Consider the following 17,490-nt stretch of genomic DNA (forward strand, 5'->3'; position numbering starts at 1 on the left):
CCGGCAAATGGGAGTAGATTAATTTAGGATATGGGGTCAGCATGGATGAGTTGGGCCGAAGGGTCTGTTTCTGTACATCTCCATGCCTCTTAGTGAATTCACACGAGACCTTACCTTCTACACTAACCATTATTGTGCAATTTATATTCTATATACTCTCTGCACGGTAGTGGGCTCTACGGACTTAAAAATTTAATGCACTAGTTTTAAGTTTAGGCGTCATCTGCAACTTTACCACTTAAACATTTGACAATAAGCAGAGTACGTTTTCAAAATGCCAAGGTACCAGTGAAAACACACTGCACGGCAGATAACTCTAAAAAACAAAGGGTTTGGTTTAATGAGTAACTCACCACTCAGGCAAAATTGAGGTGATAAGCTGAGTCTTGGGACATGACAGCGCATATCTGCCTGTTCTGAACTAATAAGTACAGAGGAAATTGTAAAATGCCCTATTATCTTAATGAGAAATCAAAGAAGTAGCAGCCAGAAACAACAACGGGAATGGGTTTTGGAAGAATTGATATGTTAGGAACCAAACAAAAAGCATTAAAATTATATCAAAGAAAGCAATCAGGAATTAGGCAGACATGAGCTCGTGATCCAGGATTGACTGTGAATGATTCACTCAGGAGTCAACTAATCACAAACTAGGATCCCAGAAGGCATAGATTGCAAAGTGCTGCATTTATGAAGTGCCAATTCTTGCATAATTCCTTTGATAAATTTAATAACTTCTGAGAGACTTGTGACAGGGTACTTGTGCCTGGACTGGCACAAGCCTTCAGGCTGGCTTTCTGAAACTAAATTTCTAAGTGTAATTTCTTGCGTGCAGTGGCAATGTCCCTACCTCTGAGACAGAAGACCTAGGTTCAAGTCCCACATGTTCTAGAATATGTCACAGTGTCCCTGAAGTGGTTGGTCAAAAATACTTGTGATTGGCTTGGGTTTTATGTTTACAGTGAACGCCAAAATCTCACACTACCTTCTCTTCTCTGATTATCATACCTGTAACGCACACTAGGCACATTTTTTTAAATTGAAAAATTGATTGATTTATTATCACTTGTATCGCAGTACAGTGAAAAGCTTTTTTTACGAGTAGCACAGGCAGATTACAGTAAGCAAAAGATGAGCAGCTCGGATGTTGATAATAAACGTCATAGACAGGGTCATACACATTACATTGCACAGGGAGTGCACTAGGTGAGATCAACGTTAGCAAGATCTGAGTTCTAAGGAAGGGTCACAGGACCTGAAACGTTAATTCTGATTTTTTTCTTCACAGATGCTGCCAGACCTGCTGAGCTTTTCCAGCAACTTCTGTTTTTGTTCCTGATTTACAGCATCCGCAGTTCTCTTGATTTTTATTTAGTATTTAACTCACTGTCCCATCTCTTCCAGGCATGCGCTCCTTGAAGAAACTCTGCTCCTCTCTCCAACAGGATTTCCGTTCCAATCTCTCTTCTTGCCCACCGACTTTAATTTCACTTTCGCCCCTGGTGTTTGACCAGATGTTTGTTAGAACTTGTTTCCACAGCTATATCACATTCCTCAGTGATTGCCCCCAGCTCAGACTCACCCCACGTGGATTCCAACTGAAGTCGTACCCCTCATGTTTTGAATCCTTCCAGGATCACAGGTGTCTCCAAGATTATTCAACATTTCACAAACAGCTGCTCTCGCTGCACCCTGAGACCCGATCTCAGTGCCATGTGGAATCTCAAAGTTTTGAGGAAGGGTCACCGGACCCGAAAGGTTAACTCTGATTTTTTTCTTCACAGATGCTGCCAGACCTGCTGAGCTTTTCCAGCGACTTCTGTTTTTGTTAACGAGATCAGGGTTATTTGAAGCTATTCAGCCCATTCATCAGTCTGATAACGGCCAGGAAGAAGCTGATCCTGAACCTGCTGGTGCACTTGTTCAGGCTTTCATAACTTCTGCCTGATGGAAGAGCTCGTAGGAGAGTGTTGCCAGGTTGGGAGGGGTCTTTGATGATGCTGGCAGCCTTTCTGTAGCAACAAGCCACGTAAATGGAATCTATGGATGGAAGGTTGGCTTTTGTGACAGCCTGGGGTCTACACAAAACCTTAAAAGACCATTAGACTGTAAGACATAGGGGCAGAAATTAGGCCATTTGGCCCACTGAGTCTGTACCTTCTGTAGTTTCTCATGGTCTCTGGCAGAGCAGTTGCTGTACCAGGCCGTAATGCACTCGGGCAGTATGCTTTCACTGGTGCATCTGTAGAAGTTGGTGAGGGACCTTATGGACATGATATTCTGAGGTACTTGATGCTTTCAACCCTCCAAATCTCTTTCTTTTTGAAGTTAATGATCAGTTCTATAGTTTTGCCGAAATTGAGAGAGAGTGGTCTCATTGCACCATACCACCAAGTTTGCTATCTTGCTTTCCGTGTTTTGACTCATTGCTGTCAGATATCCATCAGCGAACTCATAGGTGGCGTTTGTTAGGAATTTGGCAACACATTGTGGGTGTACAGGGAATGCAGTAGGGAGACTAAGGACTCAGCAACGATAAAGGTGACACGCACAATTTTCAGCTGTTGAAAGGGCTATGTTACCCACTTTGTAGCATGGGCTCAGGGTAAAGCTCACCAGTTTAGGTAACAAGTCTATCCACAGAGCATTAACTCCACTGGCAGATGGGATTGACACCATTGTGGTGACGTTCACAGGCCTGTAATCCAGCAATGTGAGTTCGAATCCCACGAGGTCAGCCGTGGAATTTCAGCTCAGCTCATTCAATAATCCAGGGCACAAAGCTAAAAAGTAGTTGTGATTTTTAAAAGCCACAGGATTGTTATAAAAAAAAAGACCTGTTCGGAAAGGAGAGGAACCTGCCTTCCTCACCCAGTCTGGTTAATGCATGATCCCAGCTCCACAGCAATCCTACCCAGTCGATTAGCTCAATTGGCTGGTCAGCTGGTCAGAGATGACAACAGATTAGATTCAGTTCCTGCGCCAGCTGAGTTTTCCCCCCAGTCTCTCCCTTTAACTAAAGAGTGGTGACCTACAAGTTTAACCATCACCAGTCATCCACCTCTCGGTCACACCTATGGTCTGTAGGACTATGGTGACTTGACGTTTTGTCTTTTCATATTTGAGAGGTGAATGTACATGATCTCTAATGTCTCATTAAGCAGGCTTACCTTGAAGAATATGTAAACTCAGAGCAGGAACTGTCCTTCCAAGATTGCTCTGTCATTCTATAAGACTGTGGCTGATCTACCCCCACAACCGCACTCTGTTTTACTTTCGGAATACCCAGACTCTGTGATCACTGTACTCAAAGGTAAGAGGGTGAGATTAGATGCTCTAGAACCATCTGAGATGCCTTGACAGTGCTAAATGCAGGTACAGTTACAACATGTAAAAGACTGAAAAGGTTGGAGATCACAGTGGGTCAGACAGCATCCATGGGATAGCGCAAGCTAACGTTTGAAGTCTAGAAGACTCTAGATAAAGAGCGATCCAGACTCACAATGTTGGCTTGCTCTCTCTCCATAGATGCTATCTGACCCGCTGTGATCTCCAACATTTATTGTTTTCAGTACAGATTCTAGCATCTGCAGTAATTTGCTCCAACATTTAAAAAACATTTGGACAGCTACATGAGATAACAAAATGTAGAGCTGGATGAACACAGCAGACCAAGCAGCATCTTAGGAGCACAAAAGCTGACGTTTTGGGCCTAGACCCTTCTTGAGAGGGACGTGGGCCAAATACAGACAAGTGGGATTAGTTTAGTTCAGGATTCTTGGTCGGCATGGCTGAGTTGAACCGAAGGGTCTATTTTCATGATGTATGCCTCTATGGCTCTACTCCTTCTGTTGGCACCAGGCTTAGTAACTGATACCAAGTGTGGAAGGCATGCACATTAATTCTTCCATACAAGAGTTGCCGAATCTTGATAAACAATACAGGTTTATCACATAGTACAGAAAGGTAACATTAACATTGTAGTTACATTCCATCTGGGATATTTGGCAGTCTCTTTGAAACATTGAAGTGCAAGCCCTATGGGACAGCACGATGGCTCAGTGGTTAGTACTGCTCCCTCACAGTGCCAGGGGTCCAGGTTCAATTCCACCCTCGGGCGACTGTCTGTGTGGAATTTGCAATTTCACCCTGTGTCTGTGCAGGTTTTCCCCGCGTGCTCTGGTTTCCTCCTACAGTCCAAAGATGTGAAGGCTAGGTGGATTGGCCATGCTAAATTGCCCCTAGTGTGTTCAGGGATGGGATGCTCTGTGGGTCACTGTAGACTTGTTGGGCCGAAGGGCCTGTTCCCACACTGTAAAGATTCTATGATGACTCATAATTACATGCACTTAGCGCTAGAACAACAAGTACTGTAACAGAACCCCTTAAAACTGGAAACGAATGGCTTAGCTTCTGCTGGGAACTGTTGTCTTTTATCGAAGTGTTTAATTCACCTGCTCCAGACCTGGCATGTCACACCTCTGGAACAGGTTGGCACTTGAACCCAGGGCTCCTGGCTCAAAGGTAGGGATGCTACCACTACATCACTAGAGCCCCACAACAATCCCTAACACTTACTGCTTCACAGAACACCAATGTTCGGTCTGCAGAAAAGACCCTGAGTTTCCAGTTGCCTGCCACTTCAACATACCACCCTGTACCCTGGCCAATGCCTCTGTCTCAGGTTTGCTGCAGTGCTCCAGCAAAGCTCAGTGTAAGTTGGAAAAACAGCTCCTCATTTCTCGCTTGGGAACTCTACAGCCTTTCTGGGCTCAATATCGAGTTCAATAATTGCAGGACTTGAGGTAACTTCTCCCATGTCCTTCCCCAACCCCCATCAGCAGGCCTTGTTATCATATGGGCTACTATTACACACAACCCACTGTTAGCCACTATTGATCCCAATTAGCAGCTATTCGTTCTCCCAGGCTGACCATTATCCACTCCTTTCTCTGTCCGTCTGCTCCTCACTCTCTTTGGGCTCTATCCCCACCTATTGCTTACTCCTTACCCTGGCCCTCTGTCCTATCTTTTACACATAAACCAACATTTTCCTACCTACCATCAGTTCTGAGGAAGAGCCATTCAACCCAAAATGTTAACTCCGATTTCTTTCCGCAGATGCTGCCAGACCTGCTGAACTTCTCCGGCAAATTGTGATTTTTGTTTTTGATTTCCAGTATCTGCAGTTCTTTTGGCTTTTAACAGTCTCCTACATCTTGATAGCTGGAGCTTTTCTCATGCTGTCAGATAACCCTTTCAGCAGTGAGGATAAACAAGACGATGCCTTGCCAACACGTCTACATGCAATGAATAAATAGTTCTACAAGAAATCATTCCAAAAAAAAAATTCCACTTTGTAGATTTGTAGTCTAATGTCAGACAGAAACTCAGCAGGAATCATGTGACCACAGAATCCAGGAATTATTCTCACATAGAGGAAGCCATTCAGCCCATCATCCTGGCACTAGCTCTATTACCTAGTCCGGTTCTGATATCTCATGCCACTCCTTTTCCACATGCCTTTGCACATCATTAAAGTCCAATAAAACATCCAATGCACCCTTGAATGCTACAGTCGAACCTGCCATCATCACATTTCCAGGTAACACATCTCCTGGGCTGGTCTTGAACACCTGAGGAAATTAGAAAGGAGTTTTCCCGAGTACAAAGGCCTCTTTGGCTCTGGAATTTTTGGGGACGTATTGGTCTCCTCAGGAAATGGATGAGGAGGAACGAGGAAGGGTGTCGAAATGATTTAGATACAATAGGGTGGCTCAGAGGTTAGCACTGCTGCCTCACAATGCGAGGGACCTGGGATCGATTCCAGTCACAGGTGGTTTTCTGTATGGAGTTTGTAACCCTGCATGGGCTTCCTCCCACAGCCCAAAGATGTGCAGGTTAGGTAGATTGGCCATGGGAAATGGCGCCTAGTGTCCAGGGCTGTACAGGGTAGGTGTGTTGGGATTATGTGGTAGGAGAGTGGGTTTGGGTGGGATGCTGTTCAGAAGGCTGGTGTGGACTGGATGGCTTTCGCACTGTACAGATTTTACAGTACTATAATGCTCTGTAATTCCATTTTCAGGCAGGATTGACATCAAATTGGAACATTCATTAAAGCCTGATGTTATCTGGTTGATGAGAATATAACAATATATGGACTGGGAGCAGGAGGAGGCTATTCAGCCCCTCAAACCTGTTCCACCATTTAGTACAACCATGGCTGATCTCACCTTGGCCTGAAAACTTCTGCTTTTGCTGCTGATAACAATTCAACACATCACTATTTAAAAATCTGCCTGTCCTTACATTTATTCAGTGTGCACCGCACTCTGGGCCAGTGAATTCCACATTTTAATAGAATGGCAGGTCCATTCGTCTTAATCTGACTTTGTTATCTCGGATTCTCCAGCATCTGCAGTTCCCATTATCCCTGAACTACCTCTTGCCTGCCACTTCAATGCACCACCCTGCTCCCTGGCCAACATTTCTGTCTCCGGCTTGCTACAGTGCTCCAGTGAAACCCAGCGCAACCTGAAGGAACAACACCTCGTTTTCCCCCTGGGGACCCTACACCCCTCTGGACTCAATATTGAGTTCGATAATTTTAGGGCCTAAACTGTCCCATGTCCCAGGTCCCCACTCCACACACCAGGCTTTGTTACCACACTGCCTGCCATTACACATCCCTTGCTGTTAGTCACTAACAGTCCTCATTAACAACAATTCAGCCTCCCAGCCTGGTCGGTAGCAACTCCTTTGTCTGTCCAACTCTCTTTCTCTCCCTTTGGACTCTATCCTTTGGTTTACTCCCTACCCCACACACCTCCCTATTTCCTGCATATGAACTGACGTTTTTCCAGCCACCATCAGTTCTGAGAGAGGGTCACCGGACCCAAAAGGTTAACTCTGTTTATTCCTTCGCAGATGCTGCCAGACCTGCTGAGCTTTTCCAGCAACTTTAAGTACAGGTTGGTTACATTGAATAGGGAAAAAAAAACTTGAACAAAGTTTGTCAACACGAGTACAACACTGCTTAGCTTCTTCCAGGATCAGTCCTTTAAATCCCGAGCTCATTTGGTGATGTCAGTTAACACTTTTTGTACTAACCATTTGTCGAACAAGTGAGGTCATCTTAAAGGGATAGGTGGGAAGCTGAAGGAGTATTATTCCACCAGCCAAATCCTGTAAATTCATCAAAGCTAAACCATGTCAGCAGCCCCAGAGGTTAGAAATGTGAACTTGTGAAAATCAAATTCTAAAGAGACACCATAAATAAAAACCTTTCTTCACAGAGGTTAACGGATATCTGAAGTAAATGATTCAAGTGGTAATATATTGTTCTCTCCCCATTAAAGACCAACACAGGCTCGAGTCCCATTAAGAGCCTCAAATACATAACGTGCGGAAGCTGAGAGAGTGTAGAATGTTATTACTCAAGATGCTGAGTTTCCAGTTAAATCTCAAACTAAGGTGCCGCCTGTATACATCAGATGGATCCCAAACATTCCAAAGGAGCTGTTTTAAAAAACAGTCACAATATCTTTTTGTCGTTAACTTTGAATGTGATAACACCGGCGTACTATTAATTGGAATTTAGAAGAATAAAGGTGGAATCTTACAGAAACATATGAAATGATGAAGTGAATAGATAAGATAGAAGCAGAGAGGTAGTTTCCACTGGTAGGTGAAACTAGAACCAGGGGGCATAGCCTCAAAATAATAGACAATAGACAATAGGCGCTGGAGTAGGCCATTCGGCCCTTCGAGCCAGCACCACCATTCGCTATGATCATGGCTGATCATCCACAATCAGTATCCTGTTCCTGCTTTATCTCCATAACCATTCATTCCACTACCTTTAAGAGCTCTAACCATCTCTTTCTTGAAAGTAAGGGGGAGCAGATTTCATACTGAGTTGAGGAGGAACTTCTTCACCCAAAAAGTCATGAATCTGTGGAATTCCCCGCCCAGTGAAATAGTTGAGGCTACCTCGTTGGATGTTTTTGAAGCCAAGGTAAATAAGTTTTAAACAGTAAAGGAATTAAGGGTTATTGTGAGCAGGTGGGTAGGTAGAGCTGAGTCCATGAAAAGATTAGCCATGATCTTCTTGAATGGAGGAGCAGCGTTGTTGGGTTGAATGGCCTGCTCCTGGTTCTTCTGTTGTTAGTTTTTCACTCATACATTGGGATACGGGCATCGTTGGCTGGTCCAACATTCACTCTCTGTGAGCTGAGTGGTTTCGTCCATCATTTCAGAGGGCAGGTAACAATCAATCACATCATTGAGTGCCACATGTAATCCAGACCAAGTAACAGCAGCGGATTTCCTTCCCTAAAGGGCTTGAGTGACCTGGATGCATCTTTACAATGAGGGGCACAATTCGAATGGTCACTATTTAAAAAAAACTTCTGCAATTTAGTTAATTCAAATTTCACCATCTACCCTCGAATCACCACCTTGTGATCACAGGTTGTTCAGCCCATCAAGTCCACACTGACCTTCCAAAGAGTATCCCACCCAGAGCCACCCCCTATCCTATCCTCATAACCCTACACTTCCAACGGCCAATCAACCTAAGCTACACATCCTTCGACTGCGAGAGGAAACCCACAAAGACACAGGGAGAGCATTCAAAATCCACACAGACAGTCACTTGAGGCTGGAATCAAACCCAGGCCTCTGGTGTTGTGAGGTATCCGTGCTAACCACTGAGCCACCCTGCCATATTGCTGCCCCATTAAGGTTCTGGATTACTCAACCAGTCAACTGTACCACTACGCCATTTTTGCTCTTGTTTCTTGCTTTCCTTCATAATTCCCTTCCTTTTGCCCCTTGCTTCTCATTTGGGAAAAGGAATTCTTGCAGATTTGAAATATTTCCAGCAGAGACAACTCTTAAGTCTACCTCATTTGACATGATGCACGTACTTCATCCCTGGCTCGGCATCTAAATGAATGCATTTGGGTTTTTATCTGAGCACAGTCTCCTCACTTCACAAGCCAAATTTGGACCTAATGATCATTGAAGAACTATCTAGCGGAAGTGATTGCTCATCTGCTAGCATCTGCAGATTAAAAAATAGAAATTTAATCAGACACACTCTGGTTTGGACCTTAAATTACAGAGGTTGCACTACATATCATCCTGTATAACATGCACATAAATCCTTGCTTCAGTATGACTTGCCTTGAATGCATTAGAATGATTAGACATGATTGTCCAGCTTCATTAAGTATAAATTATGTCACTGTGGGTGAAAGATATTTGAGTCTGATTGAAGTAGCACAGTGTTTCAAGTCTCCTGCTCAAAGACATGTGAAAATCTCATATTGTAACAAATGCTTTTTAACAGGAGCAGTATTTTGAAACTCCATAATATCCTGACGTAGGGTCAGCAGACTTGAAACGTTAACTCAGTATTCCTTCGCACAGATGCTGTCAGACTTGATGAATTTCTCAGGTACTTCCTACTTGTCTTTGTTTCATTTGAAAATCTTGCTTTGCCACAAAGGATACAAGTGTTCCACCAATGGAAAATATTTTGAGTTAAAAAGAAACGGGAATAGGGGAACCAAACTTATTGGTCCATTAAAGTTTCCGTGATTGCCCACTGGGGGGAAGGGGTTGTAGGGGAGTTTGGAGAGGGAATTCCCATAGTTACCTTCCTACAATCCCTGTGGGAACACAGGGTTGGAGGGACACTAGATCCTATGGAGAGTTTCAGTGCAGTGTGATGTGACACTTTGGGAGATGGATCAGCTTGTTGGGCTAGCTGGTCTTTATAGAATCATGGAATCACCCAGGAGAGGAGGATTCTGCTTCTGCCTGATCTGTATTATGGTGTCATTAATCCACGACAGTCCTTTAGAAATAACTGCACAGAGAATGGTATCCCATTACCAAGTCACCCTAAATTTACAATACTCCGGATGTCTTCAGCCAGCTCAGAGTCAGTCCTTCAATTCAGGAGATTCTGAATCTCCTATTTATATATTTCTTTTCATCAGTTTGCTTTTCTTTTACTTGTGCTCAGTACACACAGGCTGTTGTCAGCCAGCTCAGACTTAGTCCTTGAAATCTGGGGACTCTGAATCTCCTGTTTATATCTGACAGCCAGGGTTTTCTGCCATTGGTTAACAACTGCAATCAACGATCACAAAATCGATGGATCTACCTGGTTCCTATCACTATATGTTCCCGACATCAACCCAGTTCTCTTTTCAAAACACCAGTGGAATCTGCTGCCCGCATGCTTTCACCTGGTCACTGTGTATGATTTAAGAATGTTCCTCTCCTCTCCTTCCTCTGACCTTCCTGCAAGCTTTTACCGATAACAGCATGATGCGTTCTGTAGTGTCATATCAGCTCTTCAATGGCAACACTGCCATAGGGTTCTTTTTGGAGAGTTAAGTATCAGAAGATTTATTGGCAAAGTCACTTATAAACATTACAGTTCTACCATAGACTCTGTTAGGGTTAGGGGTCTGTCCTTTGGCAGGGCTAACTCTCCCTGATGGATCAACATTCAACAGCTCTTGTGCTGCAGTGGTAATGCCCCTACCTTAGGTCCAGGAGATCTGGATTCCAGCCCCACTTGTTGCAGAAGTGTGTCAGGGCAACACCGAACAGGTTAATTTGAAAAGATTTGACTATCCATGAGGAAGCATTGATTTTGAATACCAAAGCTCACCAGGCAAGAAATTCTTGTAGAAGTCACAGGCACCATTTTATATAACCATACGTACTAATCCTGCATATGCTTATCTGTATATAACCCAATATAATGTGGATATATATGCACATAATTATGGTGGCATTTCAAAAGAAATTGTAAGGACTCAGGTTTGATTCCACCCTCAGATGACTGTGCGGAGTTTGCATGCTCTCCCTGTGACTGTGTGGGTTTCCTCCGGGTGATCCAGTTTCCTCCCACAGTCCAAAGGTGTGCAGGCTAGGGCGGATTGGCCACGCTATATTGCCCCATAGTGTCCAAGGAGGTATAGACTGGGTGGCTAGCCATTGGAAATGCAGGGTTACAGGGATAGGGTGTGGTGAGTGGCTCTGGGTGGGAAGCTGTTCAGAGGGACAGTGTGAACTTGATGGACCTGATGGCCTGCTTCCACACTATAGGGTTTCTATGACCCTACGCCATAGCATATACAGTGCAGTTTTACAACAGTCTGTATTTCCAAAGAAAACCCAAACCAGGAAATGTTGCTCTGATCTGCTCTGTAGTGAACTGTTCATGAGAATACATCCAGTGTGGGCTTGTCTCTACTTTCATGATATAGCGTGCCAATTTTTTTTTTACAATAGTCTTAATGTCTAAAGGAGACAGACAAAAGATTCTCTCATCAGAAAACATCTCATGAGAAATTTGAACTACGAGCAGTTTTGTACCTGTCCATCAATGAAACTTGGTTACACAAGGCAACATTCAGAGATAGGAGGAAAGGTCTGAGGAAGGGTCACTCAACAGAAATATTAACTCAGATTCTCTCCATTGATGCTGCCAGCTCTGCTGAGCTCTTCCAGCAATTTCTATTTTTGTCTCTGATTTACAGTATCCACAGTTCTTTCAGTTTTCAGGTACGAGTACCTTAGACACAAAATGGGAATAAAAAGCAGTTGCATTACTTCACAGAGTTTAAAAAAATAAGTTAGAAATAAGACATAGTTAAAGGATTGACGTTACTGCGAGGTTAAAAAAAAAGTTCAAATAGATATTACATTGTGGCAGCTCCGTGCAGGGCTTCCGCACATGGTCTGATCTCACCAGACCACAGCCGAGCAGCCTTCTCAGATCCAAGCCTCCAGTCCGCTCTGTACCAGCACTCAGCTGTTCCAAGGTAAATTCTAGGACTGTTTCTCCCAGACCAGTTTCTGCCAGCGACCCGCTGCCCGCACGCTGCTCCAGGACTTGCTGCTCCTGGACTCACTTCCCGTGCCTGCTCCAGGACTCACTCCCCGTGTGCTGCTCCGGGACTCATTCCCTGTGTGGAGCTCCAGGACTCACTCCCCGTGCGCTGCACCAGGACTTGCTATCCATCCATTGCTCCAGGACTCGCTGCCTGTGCGCTGCTCCGGCACTCACTCCCTAAGCACTGGTCTGGTTCTCAATCCCCGTGTGCTGCTCCAGGGCTCGCTCCCTGTCTGCTGCTCCAGGACTCGCTCCCGGCGTGCTGTTCCGGGACTCACAACCCGTGTGCTGCTCCGACACTCACTCCCTGTGTGCTGCTCCAGGACTCAGTCCCCATGTGCTGCTCCGGGACTCACTCCCCGTGTGCTGCTCCGGGACTCACTCCCTGAGTGCTGCTCCGGGACTCACTCCCCATGTACTGCTCTGGGACTCACACCCTGTGTGCTGCTCCAGGACTCACTCCCCATGCGCTGCGCCGGGGCTTGCTCCCTGTGTGTTGCTCCAGGGCTCACTCCCTGTGTGCTGTTCCGGGACTCACACCCCGTGCGCTGCTCCAGGACTCACTCCCTGTGCGCTGCGCTGGGGCTTGCTCCCTGTGTGTTGCTCCAGGGCTCACTCCCTGTGCGCTGCTCCAGGACTCACTCCCCGTGCGCTGCTCCGGGGCTTGCTCCCTGTGTGCAGTTCCAGGATTCTCTCCTCGTGTGCTGCTTCGGGACTCACTCCCCGTGTGCTGCTCCAGGACTTGCACCCTGTGCGCTGCTCTGGGAATCAATCCCCGCACAGCTCCAGGAATTCATGAGTATCACTTTAGACAAGTACGTGTAGGAATCCTGCGTGGTCATCTTTTCAATAGAAATTGTAGATTTCATACCATTCTTACATCTGTGTGCAACCAATAGCTGGACTCCAATGGAGCTTTTATTAGTTTCTAACCTCCCAGACAAGTCTTGGGTTAGGTTGGGCCTCGATAGTTTCAACTTTCAACAGTAAACTAGAACCAGAGCCCAGAGAGTTTCTGATGTACTGAACGTAAAATTTTCCATGCACGCAATAAACATAGGAAGGATGTTCCTGGATGACTGGGGAGTCTGTGACCAGGGCTGGGACCCGGGGGAAATTGGGGGTTGGGGGGGTGGTTTGCAGTCACAGTCGGAGCATACAGGGTAGGCCATTTAGGACCGGGATGAGGAGAAGTGTCTTCACCCCGAGAGTAGGGACCCTGTGGAATTCTCTGCCACAGAAAGCCTTAGGGGTTTGGAACAATGAATGTTTTCAAGAAGGAGCTAGATATGGGTCTTAGGGCTCAAGGGATCAAAGGATTGGAGGAGATAGTGGCAACAGGGTTGGATGATCAGCCATGATCATATTAAATGGTTCAGCAGGCCAGAAGGGCTGAATGGCTTACTCCTGCTCCTATTTTCTTTGTGTATATGTTTCATGGATGCGATCTTTCTTCAGACAACAGTTCAGCAATTCGTGAATGAGGATTTTAAGGAGCTCACAGCAATCTGTCTCTCTATCCCCAGGCTCATTGAGATGCCCAAGTAAAAACCATGAGGTGGCATGGCGACACAGCGGTTAGCACTGCAGCCTCACAGCACCAGGGACCTGGGCTTGAGCCCACCCTCGGGTGACTCTTTGTGTGAAGTTTGCACATTCTCCCCGTGTCTGCGTGGGTTTCCTCCAGGTGCCCCGGTTTCCTCCCACAGTCCAAAGACGTGCAGGTTAGGGTGGATTAGCTATGCTAAATTTGCCCATTGTGTCCAGGGATATGTGGATTAGACATAGGAAATTAGGGGAATGGGTCTGAGTGTGGTGCTCTTCAGAGCGACAGTGCAGACTTGTTGGGCTGAAGGGCCACACTGTAGGGATTCTATGACCATATCGTATGAAAAGCAGAAATTTTGGAGAAACTCAGCAGTTCTGAGTCAACTCTGTTTTATCTCCCCACAGATGCTGGGAGACCTGCTGAGTTACTCCAGCAAATTCTATTTCCCCTGTTTGAGATCACCAACATCTGCAGCTCTTTTGCTGTATTTTAGGAAAAACCACAATGAGATCAATTGAATTCTTACCTGTGTACTTGGATAGATCCTGTGACATCACAACATTCAATGACCTGCCATGGTTCTGGGGTCAATGGTGGTTCAGTGATAATGACGGATTAATTGTCCCAAAAATGCTTGAGGAATCTGTTCAAATCCCACCAATGCAGCTGTCTGGATTTAAATTGAATTAATCAATAAGAGAAAAATTGTGGATCAGAAGCTAATTGTGATCGTGAAACTATCATCGATTGTCAAAGAAACACCGCTGAACAGAAAATCAGCAGTTTTTACCTGTTCTGGCCTACATGTCACTCCATATCCACAGGAATATGGCTGGCTCTTAATTGCCCACCAGCCCCCCAACACACACCCCACCCCCCACCCCAAAATAGGCTAACAACTCACACAGTTCGAGGGTAATTCAGGGATCGGTAAAAAATGCTAATGTAAATGCTGATGCTTATAAGCCATGAAAAAGTAATTTTAAAAAAAAACTGTTGTTTGTGGAAACTTCTATTTGCAAACTAAGCCCTTTGTTTCTGATGTTGCAAGAGTGACAAATGCTTTGAAGGTATTTCGCAGGCTGTAAAAGTGTTTTAGGGAATTGCCATGAAAGGTGCTATATAAATGCATATCTTTCTTGTAAAGCAACCCATTCAGAGATGCTGTCACACACATCTGGAGCAGATGAGACTTGAGCCCAGGCCTCTTGTTACAAAGATAGGGACACTACCACTATGTCCACAAGAACACTCAACACCTTTCCCCTTATGATAGCAAATGTCAATCTTCAACAAAACGCTTTTTCGTTGGCTGAGAATTGAGCTGCCAATTTTCTTAACCTTTATTCATTCACGGGAAGTGGGTTGTCTCGCTTGTTTTGTTGCCCGTCCTTAATTGGCCTTGACAGTGTGTCCTGCTCCTAGGTCACTTAGCCAATTGATTCCCAGACTCCCTTGCAGTTTCAAAACGGCTCACAAAAGCTACCGGTCCATCCATGAGAACAAAATGGTTGACTTCCAGCTTGAAAATTGTGTAAACCTGGCCACCCAGGGAGACAGCTATTACTCCAGACATGCTAACAATCTCAAGCTTAACAGGGAATGGAACTTGAGGTCAAAAATTGGAAGTTATAAATAGTGCAGGAGAGAGTAGCTTAAAGATAATAGGAAAGGGGTGAAGTTTAAATTAGTTTTTAATCTGCTTATATCCATATTTTATGATTTATATCGGAGCGATAAATCATTTTCGACTGTTTGATTAGACTTTAATATTCCCATCAGCTTTGTTACAGCTCATTTGCCAGCTGAATGTTTCAGTCACTGGTCAGTTTGGGAATATCATGACTTCCCTCTGATCTAGCGCCTGAGTGAAGATTAATCATGACGCGATTGAAAAATGCAATGTTTTTTCTTGAAATACTCCTCGTTGAAATGCTAATGATATATCACCCTGTGAACCAGCTTTGATTAAGGTCCCAAAGCTGGTATCAGAGAATAGAATCCCTACAGTGTGGAAGCAGGCCCATCCTCTCCACACCTCCCCTTTGAAGAGCGTTTTTCCCAGCCACCCTACCCCTGTGACCCTGCATTTCCCAAGGCGAACCCACCTAGCCTGCACATCCCTGGGCATTACAGGCAATTTAGCATGGCCAATCAACCCTAATCTGCACATCTTTGGGCTATGGGAGAAAACCGGAGAATGTGGAGAAAACCCACGCAGGCGCAGGGGAAAATGTGCAAACTCCATACAGCCACCTGAGCGTGGAACTGAATGGACCAGTACAGACAAAGTGACAAGTTTGCTAAAATACCCTGCATTCTTGAGTAGATCATTAATTTAAGTACTCAGTTTGTGTCAGACTATCTGTGATGCTCAGACAAGTCCATAAACTCACATTCAGACTGACCTCATGGATGTGAATTTATCCAGGTGTTTTGTTTAGTTTGGGATTATGGTCAGCATAAACTGGTTGCATTGAAGGGTCAGTTTTTGTGCAGTATGACTCTATGTTATTTTAATTTCCAACACATCATGCTTCCCATTCTTTTTGGCAATTTTTAAAATTCATGTGTGGGGTGTGGAGGTCGCTTTCTGGGCCCAGCATTTATTGCCTGTCTCTAGTTGCCCCCTTGAGAAGGTGGGGGTGAGCTGCCTTCTTGAACTGCTGCAGTCCACCTGCTGTAGATTGACCCTCAATGCCATTAGGGAGGGAATTCATGGATTTTGACCCAGTGACAGTGAAGTAACGGCAGTATATTTCCAAGTCAGGATGGTGAGAGGCTCGGAGGGGAACTTGCCGGGAGTGGTGTTCCCATGTATCTGCTGCCCCTGTCCTTCTAGATGGAAGTGGTCATGCATTTGGAAGGTGCTGCCTGAGGATTTTGGTGAATTTCTGCTGTGCATCTTGTTAACAGTACGCACTGATGTTGCTGACCGTCGGTGGTGGAGGAGTGAATGTTTGATAATGAATGGGTGACAATAATTGGGATTGATTATTCCAACAAAATCGCTTTAAAAAGTCAGTTGGAGTATGAAATTACTCAGGGAGACTGATTGGAAAGGAACATGGTTTATTGTTGATCACCAAAGCAGACTGAATTCCCATGGTATCCATAGCCTCATATAGCCCAGCAGAGAGAGTTCTGCAGACAAATCCCTGGGTCTGCTTTACAATTTTTTTAACCCATTCAGAGATGTTATTACTCACAGCTGCAGCAGACAGGACCCGAACCAGGACCTATTACCTCAAAGGCAGGGATACTGCTACTGCTTCACAAGAGGCTATAGGTCTGCGTCATAATTTTTTTTAATCTGACCTCTTTTTCTAATCAACAGCTTCAGAGATGTTATGACACACTTTTAGAGCAGGTGGGACTTGAACCTAGGCCTCTTGGTCCAAAGGTATGGTCCTTACCCCAGTACCATAAGACAGCCTGCCCCTCCCTAGTTTTAAAGTGAGTGGAGGTTGATATAGGGGAATCAGAGAGTTCTTTACTCAGAGGGTGGTCGGGGCGTGGAATGCATTGCCGGAGAAGGGTGGTGGAGTCGGCCTCATTAGGGGCATTTACGCAGCTATTAGATAGGCATATGGATGATAGCGTAAGGTAGGCGTAGAGGTTAGATAGACCTTAGGTTTAGGGTAAAAGTTCGGCACAGCATCGTGGGCTGAAGGGCCTGTACTGTTCTATATTCTATGTTCTATATTCTATGTTCTATCTTTCATGTTCCATGTTCTATGTTTTATGTTCCATGTTCTAAAACTGACAGTGGATGGTCAAAAGTGTTTTTTCATTGTCTGAACAAGAGTCTCTTTGATGTACAAAAAAATCAAGAATTTTCTTTATATCAAACATTCCAATGATTTTTAAATTCATTGACAGGACATGGGGATCTCTGGCTGGGCCAGCATTTATCACGCATCCCTAATTGCCCAGAGGGCAGTTAAGTGTTAATCACATCTCTGTGGATCTCCCCTCAGCCTCTGCTGCTCCAGAGAAAGCAATCCGAGTTTTTCTA

The sequence above is a fragment of the Stegostoma tigrinum genome, chromosome 38 (assembly GCF_030684315.1).
Source record: "Stegostoma tigrinum isolate sSteTig4 chromosome 38, sSteTig4.hap1, whole genome shotgun sequence".
Lineage (NCBI taxonomy): Eukaryota > Metazoa > Chordata > Chondrichthyes > Orectolobiformes > Stegostomatidae > Stegostoma > Stegostoma tigrinum.